We start from the raw sequence: 16,379 nt of genomic DNA, 5'->3' as shown, positions 1-16,379 counted from the left end.
GAGCCACCCAGGGGCTCTTTTTTTTTTCTTTTTTTTAATAAATCAAAGGCTTGTGGCAACCCTGCATTAAGCAAGCCTATTGGCACCATTTTCCCAATGGTATCTGCTTCACATTTTGGTGATTCTTGTAATATTTCAAACATTTTCATTATTATTATATTTGTTATAGTGACTTGTGATCAGGGATCTTTGATGTTACTATTATAATTGTTTTGGGGCACCACAAACCATGCCCACATGAGATGGTGAACTTAATACATACTGTGTGTTCTGACCGTTCCACTAACCAGCCGTTCCCTCCTTCTCTCTCTCTCTACCCCCTCGGGCTTCCCTATTCCCTGAGACACAATATTGAAATTAAGCCAATTGGGGCGCCTGGGTGGCTCAGTTGGTTAAGTGACTGCCTTCGGCTCAGGTCATGATCCTGGAGTCCCGGGATCGAGTCCCGCATCGGGCTCCCTGCTCGGCAGGGAGTCTGCTTCTCCCTCTGATCCTCCCCCTCTCATGCTCTCTGTCTCCCATTCTCTCTCTCAGATAAATAAATAAAAAATCTTAAAAAAAAAAAAGAAATTAAACCAATTAATAATCCTACAACGGCCTCTAAGTGTTCAAGTAGAAGGAAGAGTCACACATCTCAAGCCAGAAATGATTAAGCTTAGTGAGGAAGGCACATCAAAAGCCCAGCTAGGCCAAAAGCTGTTAAGTTGTGGATGCAAAGGAAAAATTCTTGAAGGCAATTAAAAGTGCTACTCTAGTGAACACATGAATGATAAGAAAGTGAAACAGCCTTATTGCTGATATGCAGAAGGTTTTAGTGGTCTAGATGGAAGATCAAAGCAGCCACAATATTCTCTCAAGACAACGCCTAATCCAGAGCAAGGCCCTAACTTTCTTTAATTGTATGCAGGCTGAGAGAGGTGAGGAAGCTGCAGAAGAAAAGTGTGAAGCTAGCAGAGTTTGGTTCATGAAGTTTAAAGGAAGAAGCCATCTCCTTAACATAAAAGCGCAAGGTGAAGCAGCAAGTGCTGATGTAGAAGCTGCAGCATGTTCTCCAGAAGATGTAGCCAAGATGAGTAATGAAGGCACCTACACTAAACAACTGATTTTCAATGTAGATGAAACAGCCTTCTCTTGGAAGAAGATGCCGTCTAGGACTTTCATAGCTAGAGAGAAGTCAATGCCTGGCTTCAAAGCCTCAAAGGACAGGCTGACTTTCTTGTTAGGGGCTAAAGTAGTTGGTGACATTAAGTTGAAGCCAGTGCTCATTTACCCTTCAGAAAATCCAAAGGATCTTAAGAATTATACTAAATCTACCCTGCCTGTGCTCTGCAGGAAACAACAAAGCCTGGGAGACAGCACATCTGTTTACAATTTGGTTTACTGAATATCTTAAGCCCACTGTTGAGACCTACTACTCAGAGAAAAAGATACCTTTCAAAATATTACTACTTGTTGACAAGGCAATTGGCCACCCAAGAGCTGTGATGGAGATGTACAATGAGATTAATGTTCTTCTCATGCCTGCTGACACAACATCCATTGTGCAGCCTATGGATCAAGGAGTAATTTCAACTTTCAAGTCTCATTATTTAAGAAATATATTTTGTAAGGCTATAGCTGCCATAGTGATTCCTCTGATGGATCTAAGCAAAGTCAATCAAAAACATTTTGGAAAGGATTCCATCATTCTGGATGCCATTATGAATATTTGGGTTTGAAGCACCCGGGCTGGCCAAGGGCACCAGGCAGTGTGGTCACGGGCTGCCTGACCATGCTAAGCGGAGTGTGCAGCTGGCTCCCACCTCAGCGCTGCAGGGTACACATGTGCCGCTGTCCATGGTTGCCCGCCCATAGGTGCCTTCATGCGTCGGGGTGGTGGTGCTGGGCAGAGAAGAACGAGAGGATGGGGGACCAGCCCCTTGCCTTCGACCTGGCACTGCTCAAGTTCCTGGTGTGCCCGTTCTCCAAGAAGACACTTAGATATGAAGTATTGACAAATGAGTTGATTAATGAAGAGTTGGGAATAGCCTATCCAATTATTGATGGGATTCCTAATATGATACCGCAGGCAACTAGGATGACACATGAAAATAGTAAGAAGAAATGGAGCAGCACTAGATCATATGTAAAAGTGACAACACTAGGGGTGCCTGGGTGGCTCAGCTGATTAGGCATCTGACTCTTGATTTCAGCTCAGGTCATGATCTCAGGGTCATGATCTCAGGGTTGTGAGACTGAGTCCCCCATTGGGCTCTATTCTGGGTGTGGAGCCTGCTTAAGATTCTCTCTTTCCCTCTTCTTCTACCCTCCTCCCCGCTAGAACTCTCTCTCTCTAAAAAACAAACAACACACAGAACTAAATTTTCTTAATACCACTTATCTTTTAAAAAGTCAGAATGGCAGGTAATAAGTGGGGGAGAAGAATGTTTCTGTCTCTTCCTACATTGACTGCCCTTATTCCATTGGTCTCTTTAGTAGGACTGTTCTACTCGGCCTCCGTGGAAGAAAACTTCCCACAGGTTGCACTAGCACAACCAGTCTGTGCTTTCACAGTCTGCTCAGGCTGATTACCATGCCATTTTATATGTTCTTCCACCTTTGGACCTGGATGGGTATTAAACTCCTCAGGCATAATTAATACAACCAGAGCCAAGATAGTATATATATTAATGATATGTCTTGAGTGTCTATCTCTGAAGGCTCAACTACATGGAAATACTGGAAACCCACTTAATTTGCAGGAAAGGTACTTTGCCTTGCTTCTCTCAGAGGGTTAGGACTATGGGAGGCTTAAGCTGCAGAAGCTTCTTTTCTTGTACTTTTGTTCTGTCCTTGTTTTTTTGAAAATTCTAATTTATAACTACCATATCAGAAGAAACATTTCAACAAAGCTCCTTGTTGGAAATTAATAGTCCACCATCACCTGATGACTTTATTAAGAAATAATAAAAAAGAGTTAATCATTAAAATTTTATTTGTTTATTTTAGATTCAAAGTATTTGGCAGAGTCACATGTTAAGGATGACTGACATAATTCCAAAGGAGCTATGCTGGAATAGTTGTAGAGAAATGCATTTGAACTGGGGTGATAGAAAACTACAATAAAATGGAAATTTCATGCACTTGCAAACATTCTGAGTTTGTAAAATTACCTTTGTTTCTTTGGCATCAAATGCTTACATAAGTAATAATAAAATAAGATAACACTTTTTCATTTAAAAAAAAAGAGTATTTCTGTTTCATGGGAAGAGGTCAAAATATCAACATGAACAGAAGTTTGGAAGAAGCTGATTTCAACCCTGTGGATGACTTTGAGGGGTTCATGACTTCAGTGGAAGAAGTAACTGTAGATGTAGTGGAAACAGCAAGAGAACTAGAATGAGAAGCGGAGTCTGAGGATGTGACTGAATTGCTGCAATCTCATGATAAAACTTGAGCGGATGAGGAGTTGCTTCTTATGAATGAGCAAAGAAAGTGTTTCTTGAGATGGCATCTACTGGTGAAGATACTGTGGAAATTGTTGAAGTAACAACAAAGCATTTAGATATCACGTAAACTTAGTTGATAAAGCAGAGGCAGGTTTGAGAGGGTTGATTCCAATTTTGAAAGAAGTTCCACTGTGGGTAAGATGTGATCAAACAGCATTGCATGCTACAGAGAAATCGCTCATGAAAGGAAGAGTCAATCAATGCAACAAACTTCAATGTTGTCTTATTTTAAGAAATTGCCACAGACACTCTGACCTCCAGCAACCATCACCCTGATCAGTCAACAACCATCAATATTGAGGCGAGACCATCCACCAGCAAAAAGATTATGACTTGCTGAAAGCTCAGATGATGGTTAGCATTCTCTAACAATAAAGTATTTTTTAATTATGTAAGCTTTTTTTTAGACATAATGCTATTGCACATTTAGTAGATTACAGTATAGTGTAAATATAACTTTTATATGCACTGAGAAACCAAAAACTTCATTTGACTTGTTTTATTGCAATATTCACTTTATTGATATGGTCTAGAACTGAACCCATAATATCTCTGAGTTACGCCTGTATTCATGCAGCCTTTGGAGATGCAAAAGAACAGCAAAGAGGGGAACCTGGAACAACACTATGGACAAAATGGACCTAAGAGACATATACAGAACATTCTCTCCAATGATAGTACAATACATATTCTTCTCAAGGATACATGGAACATTTTCCAGGACAGGCCATATGTTAGGCCACAAAAGTCGGCAAATTCAACAATGCTGAAATCATACCAACTATCTTCTCTGACTGCAGTGGCATAAAATTAGAAATCAATAACAAGAGGGAAACTGAAAAACTCACGGACATGTGAAAATTAAACAACACCCTCTTTAACAATAAATTGATCAAAGAAGAAATTAAAGGGAAATAAAAATGCTTCTTGAGACAAATGAAATGAAAACACAACATACCAGAATTTGTGGAATGCAGCAAAAGCAGTTCTAAGAGGGAAGGTCATAGATAAATGCCTGCACTAAAAAGCAAGAACAATACCAAATAAACAACCTAACTCTATAACTTAAGGATCTAGAAAAAGAAGAACAAATTGAACCCAAAGTTAGCAGAAGAAAGGAAATAATTAAGAATAGTAGAAAGAAATGAAATAGAAAACAGAAAAACAATGGAAAAGATTAACCAAACTAAGTGTTGGTTCTTTGAAAGATAAAATTGACAAGCCTTTAGCTAGACTAACCAAGAAAAAAAGAGAAAGGGCTCAGATAAACAAAAGCATAAATAAAAAGGAAACATTACAGTCGATGACACAGAAATTCAAAGGATCATAAGAGTCTACTATTAACAACTATATACCAACAAACTGAACAACCTGGAAGAAATGGAAAAATTCTTAGAAACATACAACTTAGCAAGACTAAATGAAAAATAAATAGAATATCTAAATAGACCAATAGCCACTAGAGAGATTGAATCAGTATCAAAAATCTCCCAATGAAGAAAAGCCCAGGACCAGATGGCTTCACTGGTGAATTTTACCAAATATTTAAAGAAGAATTAACACCAGTCTTTATCAAGCCCTTCCAAAAAAAAAAAAAAAAACCCAAAAAATAAACAAACAAGAAACCCAAAGAGGAGGGAACATTCCCAGACTCATTTTACAAGGTCACCATTTTCCTGATACCAAAACCAGAAAAAGACCCTACTAGAAAACTATATTATATATCAGACCAATATTCCTGATAAATGTAAATGCAAAAATTCTCAATGAAACAATAGTAAACTGAATTCAGCAGCACATGAAAGGATCATTCACCATAATCAAGCAGGATTTATTCCAGGATTTCAAGAATGGTTTAACATATCAACATAACAGATCAATCAGTATGATACACTACATTAATAGAATGAAATAAAAGAATCATATCATCACCTCAATAGATACAGAAAAGAACATCTGACAAAATTTAATACCCATTTGTGATAAAAACTCTTAATAAATTAGGCATAGTCGGAACATATCTCAACATAATAAAACCCATAAATGGTAAGCCTACAACTAACATCATACTCAATGGTGAAAGGATGAAAGCCTTTCCTCCAAGATCAGGAACAAAACAAGGGTGCCCACTCTTACCTCTCCTATTCAACACAGTACTGGAAGTCCTAGCAAGAACAATCAAATATGAAAAAAAAAAAAAATCAAAGGTATCATAATTGAAAAGAAAGAAATAAAATTGTCTCTATTTGTAGGTGACATGATTTTATATACAGAGAATCCTAAAAACTCAATCAAAAAACTGTTAGATCCAATCAGTGAATTCAGTAAAATTGCTGGATACAAAATTAACATACAAATCTAAGTAGCAATTCTATACATTAACAACAATATTTCTGAAAAAGAAATAAAGAAGTCAATCCCATTTACTATAGCATCAAAAACAAAACAAAAATGCCAAGTAATAAATTTAACTAAAGAGGAGAAAGATCTCTACATTGAAAAATATGACATTGATAGAAAAAAAAATAGAAAAAGAGACAAATAAATGGAAAGGTATCCATGCTCATCCATTAGAAAAAATAATATTGTTAAAATGTCAATACTACTAAAAACCCTCCTAAAATTTATATGGAACCAGAAAAGACCCTGAATCACCAGAGAGTCTTGAGAAAGAACAAAGCAGGAGATATCAATTTCTTGATTTTAAGCTATGCTATAAAGCCATAGTCATCAAAATGGTATGGTACTGACATAAAACAAATAGACCAAAGGAACAGAATTGAGAGCCCAGAAATAAACCCAAGCAAATATGGTCAAACAATATTTCACAAGGGAGCCAAGAGTACTCTATGGAGAAAAGGCAGTCATTTAATAAATGGTGCTGGGATAATTGGATATTCACATGTAAAAGAATGAAACTGGACCCATATCTCATACCACTCACAAAAATTAACTCCAAATGGATTAAAGATTTAACGTAAGATCTGAAAACATGAAACTTCTAGAAGAAAACATAAGAACAAAGATTCTTAACATAGGTCTTGGTAATGATTTTTTTTTAGTATGATACATAAAGCACAAGGAATAAAATAAAAAAATAAACAAATAGGATTACATCAAAATAAAAAACTTCTGCACACAAAAGAAACCATCAACGAATGAAAGACAACCTACAGAATGGGAACAAGATATGTGAATCATATATTTGATAAGAGGTTAATTTCTAAAACATAAATAATTCATATAATCAATAGCAAAAAAACAAATAACCCAATGAACAAAAAAATGGGCAAAGGACCGGAATAGATTTCTTCAAAGAAGAGGTACAAAAGGCCAACAGATACATGAAAAGATGCTCACCTTCATTAGCCATGAGGGAAATGCAAATTAAAACCACAGAGAGATATCACGTCATGCCTATTAGAATGGTCATTAACAAAAACACAGGCGATAAAAACAAATGCTGGTGTGGATATGGAGAAATGTGCACTGTTGGGATTTTAATTTAATTGGTATAACCACTATAGAAAACAGTATGGAGTATCCTCAAAAAATTAAAAATGAACTACTGAAATTCCACTTCTGGGACTATATCCAAAGGTAGGGAAAGCATGAAATTAAGAAGCTATCTGTACCTGCATGTTCATTGTAGCATTATTTATAATAGCCAAGATGTGGAAACAACTTAAGTGTCCATAGATAGATGAATGAATAAAGCAGTTGTGATTATATATAGATAGAGATACAGATATAAAAATGGAATATTATTTAGCCATAAAAATGAGAAAATTCTACCATTTGCAATAACATGAATAGACCTTGAAGGCATTGATTAAGTGAAATAGTGAAATAAGCCAAAGACAAATACTGTATGATCTTATTTATATGTGTAATCTACAAGAAAAAAATCACAGAAAAAGAGATCAGATTTATGGTTTCCAGAGGCGGGGGTGGGGGTCAGGGGAGGAAGAATTGGAGGAAGGTGGTCAAAAGGTGAAAACTTCCAGTTATAAGATAAGTAAGTACTGGGGATGTAACATACAGCATGGTGATTATAGCTATCACCACTGTGTGATACAAAGGAAAGTTGTTAAGAGAGTAAATCCTAAGAGTTCTCATCACAAGTAGAGATGTTTATTCTTTTCTTCTTTCTTTTCTTTTTGTTGTATCTATAGGAGAAGATGGAAGCAGCTGAACCTATTGTGGTCATCATTTCAGAATATATGTAAATCAACCATCATGACGTATGTCTTAAATTTATTCAGTGATATATATCAACTGTCAATAAAACTGAGGGAAAAAAAGAGGGGAGACTGAGTAATTCTACCCACCCACTTAAGCCAGAGTGGCTAGATCAAATGAGTAGGGAATGCTCTCAAAAACAGTAACTTAAATGTTGTGTACCCCTTGGGCTTCTCACTGGAATCTTCTGAAAAAGCACATCCAGAAGCCACTGGTATAAACCAAAAAGGAAACTGGAAAGTCATCTGAACTTGGATTTTAAAAGATTTTAAAAAGAAAATTGACAATTATTTTCATCTCAGAGAAGTGATAATTCAACCTAGAACAGCCATGTTAACAACATGCTTCTAATTGTCCAAAATATGAAGGAAAAAAGGGCAAGAAGGAATCATATTAAAGAGAAACTTTATCCTGAAGACAAAGAAAATGTTGGGTTCAAGGGACTCTTGTTTAGGTCTTAGGTATTCTGAGAAGGTAGATATTACATTAGGAACAAGGAACAACAGGTGTGACAGGGAAGCATGGAAACAGGGTTTAAGAGAAGGTGGGGGGACAGGAAAGTTTCATCAGCTCTTATCTGTATTATCCTTAGACCATCATAGGTACCCTCCTTATTGACAGTCTCGCCTCTATCCTGCACACCAAATCAATCATCCTAGAAATTGTTTCATCATGTCATAGTATTGCTCAAATACCCTTCAAAGGGTTCTTACTGAAAATCAAATCCAATTGCTTTCCCATGGCATTCAATGTAGGGCTGCCAGATAAAATATAGGATACCCAGTTAAATCTGAATTTCAGATAATAATTTTGCTTGGGACCAGCTATGCCAAAAATTACTTGTTGTTTACGTGAAATTCAAATTTAACGGGGTATCCTGTAATTTTATTTGCTAAATCTGCAAATTCAAAGGCATTTCTAATTTGGAGCTTTATCTTCTTGCATGCCATTGAAGTGGTTTTCTTGACCTGTGACTTGCACAAGGAATGTTCTGGTGTCCAAGCGAGGCTCACCTGGTATGTCTATTTTTCTCTCTATATCCAGCAAAGTATTACATCACAGTCCCCAGTGAGTATAGTTAGCCCCTGAGAAATTACACCTATGAGATGCATATGTTCCTCATTTGACACTCGGTAAATACCTATGCTGTTTCTATCAACATTTTGACACTGCTGGTTAGGGTGGCATTTGGGGTTATTTAAGCCCTCAGTTGTTACCCTAATCTGCCCGTTCATGCTCTAGATGTGTCCTTCCTTATAGATACAGTCAGAGACTCAACATGGCTTAAACCTGAAGCCTTAGAGCCTCTGAGAGGTTCGATAGTTGTCTAAGACTACAAGTCTGGCAAGTGACAGAGCAGGTTTTGGACTTAATTAAGAACCAGTGTGTCACTCTTAAACCATGCTGTTGATTTTTGTTGATTTGACCCTTCCTGAATTTCCTTCGAATTTTCCTTTCTGTCTCTATGCATTCCACCCCACTATGTGCTATAAAGGAGCCATGGCCACCAGGCCAGCTTCTCTGCCTGCAGTGTCTTTCCAAAACCTCGGCCATAATTCATTGTACTCAAGCCTATCACAAATCTCCCTACAACCACCATGAACGTGGTCCCCACAAGTTCAGGAAACTTCCTTCCTACCAAGTGTATTGGCTTATTTTTCCAGGTTGTTGATTCTCTGACCCCCATCTACTGTTTTGCTTTAACTCATACAAATCCCTATTGTGTGCATATTCCACCCAAGTCATATCTTCTCTGAATATTCCCATTTCTTGCTTCCCTGTTCTGTCTCCTGGGAATCCTCTGCTTTCCCATCTTGAACAATCAAGGTCTTTAATCTCTATTCATATTTCATCTCCTTCAGAAGGCTTTCCTTGATTATCCTAATCAGAAGTCATAGAACCTTAAGTTTGGAAGGAAGACCTCAGAGTTCATCTCATATCATATTCCAGTTTGCACATTCATTTTCTGGATACATATTTGATCTTCCCATTGGATACACACTTTGGGAAAGTTGGGGACCATGGTCTCCATATCTTACCTTTCTTGCATTGTCCAGATTAGATTACCTGCCATTTTTTAGAGGATACACACACACACACAAACATATGAATACACAAATGAATATATATGTATATATATATATATTTCAATTCTTATCAGTTGAAACTAAACATTTCACATGTCTTATTAACTAATAAAACTTTCAATGTCTTATAGAGACAAAAAACAACTTTCATTGTCCTTAGATCTTAGGCAAATTACTTTTTTAAAGGATTCGGTTTCCTTACCTGCAAATGGGGGAGAATATTAGCTCCCACCTCATGGTGTGGCCGTGAAAGTGAATGACACAAACACTCAAGGCAGCTTAACGGCTCTGTTTGAAGACAATTCTAAGTAAAAATGTGCTAAATAAATGAAAGATGTTGGTAGAGAGGTACTCTATTTCCCACTATACCTAGGAAATGTGATCTAACTCACAGCACAAACAAGGCTGTGAAAAGATAAAGTGCTGGGTAATGAGGTTTACTGGAGTTCAAATTCAGAGAGCGAAGTGCCTGAGTTCTAATAACTATTATGAACTTGTCGGGCCATTATTTATTATAATACACTGGGAACGACTTTGATCCTCAGTTTATTTTTTAATAACAATTATAGACTGTAGTCTTTGAAAACAATATAAAGGAAGCCTTCAGGTCTCGCCCAATACTTTGAAATCATCGGTAAAAATACATACAGGATATTCTTGTTCCTAAAGCAGCTGTCATCCAGGCGCGAAGATGCAGGAAGGAGGAACAAAAACGGTAGACACCCCTCAAAAATAAAGGGAACCACTTCTAATGTTTAGCAAGGTTTGCCAACCACGCTACGAGGCGTCCTGTGATACTCCGGGGTCATTTATTTGAGGGCAGTAAGTGAAACCTCTTTAGGCTCCCACGCTCCTTGCCGTCATGGACTTGAATACTGCTGCTTTCTTCACGTCAGCTCAGTGGAGCCATGTACCTTCCTCAGCCTTCTCCACGCAGACGGGGGAGTTAATGCAGTCAGATTGCTCCTGGGCTTCTAGCCGGAATACTTCAAATGCTATTATTTTCATTTGTGACGTGCATCAGCAGCAGGGCTCACATTTGAGGGCAGCTACAAACAGACATCTGAGTCCGCTTGCCGGCAGAGAAGCCGCGCGGCCCCACTGAAACCCAAGGCAGCGACGGCACGGTAAATCTGTCCATCTCCTGAACAGCGCTCGCGCGCGCGCGGGCCTCCACCCACCGCAATGGGACTCTTGAGCAAGGGGGATTGCTCCCAGTGGGCGCGCTTGGGGGGGGGCGGGGGGACGAGGGAAATTTGCTAACGGATCACAAGCCCGTTTTGACAACACGGGATTGATGCAATCAGAGTAAAAACTTAAATCATCAGGCCTTTCTTCTTATAACTGCCGTATTGTGAGAAAATCCTCTTTGGGCCAAAAAGAAAAATTTAAAAAGCACCCATCACCCAGAATTCCTTGAGGATTAAAAGTCATAATGGGGAGAGAGAGAGGGAGAGAGAGAGATACTGGAAATAAAGTGTTAAGCTCAGGGCCTGACAAACAGTCAAAACTAAATAAAGAGTGCCTGAAGTTGTTCGCACGCGCGCACTGCTCATAGGCACAGATACTCACATGCAAACACTCAAGCAGCCTTTTCCAGCTTCATTCCTGATTCTTATTCGTTATTTTTAAATTTTATTCCTTGTAGACCATTGTTTCTCAAATTATCTGTGTGAAGTAATTTTTTTAAAAAGTTTCCAATCTGACACAGAAATAAAATATAGTAAAAAATGAATTACTAGCAAAATGGGTATCTTGGTAATATCAAAGTGCTTTAACAGTTTCTAATATTCTGAGTTTCTCCCTATATATTACTGTAGATTGGTAGCAGTTTGTTCCGCAGATCATACCTTAAGTAACAATACTTCAGGTACATTCTATATTGCTTAGTACAAAGGACTATTCTCGAAAAAACGGTCAAGGACCATAAAAAAATTTTTGCTCGTGATAGATAAAGTCGGTGACAAACAAAGTGCACCCCACCTAATTTAATTTTAGACAAGTAGCCATTCCCTTCTTCGCTAGTCCACTCATCAGCTTCAAACATGTTGGGATATTTCCAGAGGACCCACAAATACTGGGCTCTGTGGAGGCTGTAACTTCTGTCACTTGTATTTTTGATCATCACAACAGATATTTTAGAGTTTACAAGGGCTAAGAAAATCTTTTCAGCATTAGGAAATTTTAACTTTAAATCTGTGATTCATTTGTTCTTTTATAAGCTAGCCCAGTTAGTCACTTATTTCTGTACCAATCAACAGAACCCAATCAATTCTTTATAAGATTATACCTGTAAATACACTTTTTAAAAGGTTTCGAGCCTCCTCCTATCAAAACTACTCTTCATCTCAGCTCTCCCACTGTGTCTACTCCATGTGTTCAGACACCCTGGGCTTCAGCTGTAGGCGGGGAACTCTATGAAAGACACGAAGACTCTCCCAAGTACAGAAGGTTATACACTAAGATGGAATGTAAAAGAGATGATACTAAACCAGGAAGCATGGGAATGAATTCTGGTTACGGCAACATTACTTAAAATTATAAGACTACAGATTGTTCAAGTTTAAAGAAACTCCTGAAGATCACGCTCAATCTCCTTATTTATATACGTCAAAACTAAAATAGGGGCAAGCAGGACCAAGAATCTGGCTCAGAAGGCAAGAGGGCAGTGATTAAACAGAAGCCATTGCTGACTGATTTGCCTTTTTTCCACCTAAGATTCCGACTTATAAAATTGAAAAAAAATATATAGCTTTTTCCATTCACTCAGTTGCCAACACCTACTATATATAATCCTATATGCAGAAGAGAACAGAGTTCTCCAGATGAAACAAGTCGAGTCAGGACCAGGCTTTCTTATTGTCTTTACCATTGTTAAATACAGGTATAAAGTGTACTGTTAGAGAAATCTTTCTCCTATTTTTAATCCTTCCACTTCAATCACTTCTACAATACTTACTCAAAAAAACAAAAATTCAAGAAAAACCATATGGGAATATATAATAGAGACTTTCAAAAAGCCTGGAGATAGTTGTCAGTAACAAAGGACAGCTAAATTGGGCTAAGATATTTCTACACACATACCGTAAGAAGAGACAAGAATGTGAAGAGCTTACAGCAATTCATTTGAATGAGTTCAATAGAGATTATTTTAATACATAGTAATATCAGTCATTGATTGAGCAGCTACAAATGCTGGGCACTTAATAAATGTCATCATATTTTTTGGTAAGTACCATACAGTGTATGATGGATTCGTAGGATGAAATTCAGTAAAGTTAAATAATTTTGTCCATTTATACAGCGAGACAGACAGAGGTTTAAATCCCAGGTGGCTTAGTATATGCCAGATATTACAGTAAGATTTATGCATGAACGATTTCATTTAATCCTCTCAACAAACTTCTAAAATAGATATTATTATAACTCAAATTTAAAGAAGAAATTATCCACACTCAGATTAAGAAATTTAGTTCAGGGGACGCCTGGGTGGCTCAGTTGTTAAGCGTCTGCCTTCGGCTCAGGTCGTGATCCCAGAGTCCTGGGATCGAGCCCCGCATCGGGCTCCCTGCTCGGCGGAGAGGCTGCTTCTCCCTCCCCCCACTCCCCCTGATTGTGTTCCCTCTCTCGCTGTCTCTCTGTCAAATAAATAAATAAAATCTTTAAAAAAAAAAAAAAGAAATTTAGTTCAGTTAATACAATGAATAAGTCACAAAACTGGAATTCTGAATGCAGTGCCCATGCTTTATTCTCCAATACCCTTTTCCTCCTGGCAGCAAGGGGCAGGATACTCAACTAAACCCCACTCATGCCTAGCCCATGATATTTTGCAGTGCATTTTGACTTCCAAATGAGCTAGTGGAACTGGGAAGGAATGACCTTTCTTATCTAAGATGAATACATTTCCAATTACTGCATACTGCTGTCACATTGCATCATTCAACATTGCTTCCTAATTCACAGCCCTCCAAATTGTCAGAATTTCACTGGACACTTTAATTATTGAAGTTTATCTAAGTAAAAAAAAAAGGCACCATGAAATTTGTCAGAAGACTGATTTTGTACAGCTATCAAAGCAAATGCTAGATACTTTGTATGAGCTTATTAGAAAGTATTTAATGAAAAGGTATAAACTTCCAGTTACAAGATAAATAAACACCAGGAATGTAATGTACAACACAATGACTGTAGCTAACACTGCTGTACGATTTATAAGGAAGTTGTGAAAAGAGTAAATCCTAAGAATACTCATCATAAGGAGAAATTTTTTCCTTTTATTCTTTTGTTTTCTTTTTATTTGTAGCTATATGAGAAGATGGATGTTAGTTGAACCTCTTGTCATCATTTCACGATATATATTAATCAGATCATCAGGCTGTGTACCTTAAACTTATAAAGTGGTGTATGTCAATTACTTCTCAATAAAACTGGAAAGATATTTAATAGACGTGCACTCAAACTTTTTTACCGCCCGCCCCCCACCCCGCCCCCCAGAAGGGATGGATTTCTCTGGAGGTTTTAGAAAAGCTACAAGGTGACTTGATGCAGTCATTTTGATAGGGTAGAAGCATCCCTTTTGCACACTAAAGATAAACTTTGTTTTCTTCTTATCAGAGCAAGATAACACTATGTCATCGGATTAAACTTTCATTCAATAAACATTTACTGAATGCCTACTGTGCGCTATGGCTGGAGTACAAGTACTCATGGTTTCCACCCTCACAGAATTCTGAACCTACAATTCATAAGGCACAAATAATTTATTCAATGAAAAAATATCATCAGGAGAAGTGTAGAAAATATTATGGGATCACAGGTGAGTAAGCGACAATTTCCATCTCGGGGTCGGGGAAGGCCCTAAGAGAAAAGGAGCCATTTTCTTCTATCTTTGAAGTAGTACCATCAGTTTACCAAGTGGGACAAGGAATAGAGCAATCTAGACAGGGGGAGCAGCATAGATATTGAGAGTCCAGGAAATGCAAAACATGGGAAATAAAATGGTAGGTTTGAAAGGATGTCATACAACTGCAGGAAAAAGGGAAAAATTCATAACATGAGATTTCAATCATCCAAATATGTACATATAATTTATGATGAATGTCTGCTGCATTTCTTTTGGGGCAGGTGCTGTTCTTTGTTGGATCTTTAGGCCAACTAAACATGATCCTTGGGGCTTGCCTATGCATGTGGGCCTATGTAATATTTCAGATATACCCTTTTTGCATCAAAAAGTTAAATTCAAGAATGATTTTTTTCTTTGGGGGAATGCAAAGTTTCAGTTGCTCTTTTTGTAAACAACAATTCTCTCCTTCCATTTGAGATAATGGGGATTGGAGGCAGATAAGAAAGGAGATTGGTGGGGAGTATGGGGGACTCTTGATCAAAGATCTTATTTCCAGAGAGTTCATTCTTAATGCCAGGAGACAGAGGATTGATTGCATTTGAATCCATGTGGACTCTGTGCTTTTCTGATGTATTGTGGGTTGTTTAAGGGTAGAGCATATGCCCTCAGAAATATTTGCATAAACATTTCAGCAAGATTCCATGATCTTACTTCTCTACATGACAGATCTGTGAACATTTCAGGAGCAGATTTCCACAGACACTGACTAAGATTTATTCTAGAAGATAAAAGCTCCAAATGTATGCTAATAGAGAAAGCATTATCCATGGTAGAGGGCATAAGCCAACCAATTAGCCAATGAATAAGAATAAGAAAGAAGGATATCTAACTTCCTAAAGACAGAGACTCAGAGAAGTTTTATGTTTCTTGGGTTTGTTTTTTTTTTTTTAAGTGTGTTGGTATTTTTACAGTAACTTTTTAGGAAGAGATATAAAACAATAAATGTTGACTATGAAGTAATCACAAAATGCAAACAAGCCAAAAGAAGAAAAACATAAACTGTACTTCCAAAGCATTCAACAGTTGTTCTTGTTGTTTTCTGATTATGTAAGTAGTAATCTAGGCTTGTTATGAAACATCTAAAAAATACAGAACTATGTATTCCCACTACCCCACTGTTAGCAATCTGTTGCAGAATATTCCATCCCTCTTTTCTTGTTTTCTAGGTATGTGTGTCTGTAGGGGTGGGGGTGGGGGTGTGTGTATGTGTGTGTCTGTGTGTTATTTGTTCCGTAGATAGGGAGAAATACATAGGTAGTTTTTGACATTATTATCTGGATGTATGCATCCACATCTTGTATATTTTTTTTAGAGATGACTCCCTGCTATTCCGCTGTTCCTAATTTACTGACTTATCTATTTTGGTATTTTTAAAACTCTGGATTCCTCCAGTAGAGGTATCTTTTTGTTGTTCATGAAGGCATGAGAAGCCGTTATGCAAATATTGGATCCTGCTCATGTTTTCTTCTTATTTTTTTTTTAAAGATTTTTTTATTTATTTGACAGAGAGAGATACAGCGAGAGGCGGAACCCAAGCAGGGGGAGTGGGAGAGGGAGAGCAGGCTTCCCGCAGAGCAAGGAGCCCGATGCGGGGCTCGATCCCAGGACCCTGGGACCATGACCTGAGCCGAAGGCAGAGGCTTAACGACTGAGCCACCC

General features: G+C 37.8%; 1 protein-coding gene and 1 pseudogene across 1 annotated transcript in view; one reads left to right on the top strand and one right to left on the bottom strand.

Moving 5' to 3' along the window:
• TENM2 (teneurin transmembrane protein 2) overlaps window positions 1-16,379 on the bottom strand; it is a 1,103,161-nt gene that overhangs the window by 678,562 nt on the left and 408,220 nt on the right. The gene's annotated exons all lie outside the window — the stretch shown is intronic.
• On the top strand, window positions 1,701-2,858 carry LOC145722605 (phosphatidylinositol N-acetylglucosaminyltransferase subunit Y-like; annotated as a pseudogene).

Source organism: Leptonychotes weddellii, chromosome 7, assembly GCF_054177405.1.
Source record: "Leptonychotes weddellii isolate Sample4059 chromosome 7, ASM5417740v2, whole genome shotgun sequence".
NCBI classification, from domain to species: Eukaryota; Metazoa; Chordata; class Mammalia; order Carnivora; family Phocidae; genus Leptonychotes; species Leptonychotes weddellii.
This window is presented reverse-complemented; position numbering and strand designations above follow the sequence as displayed.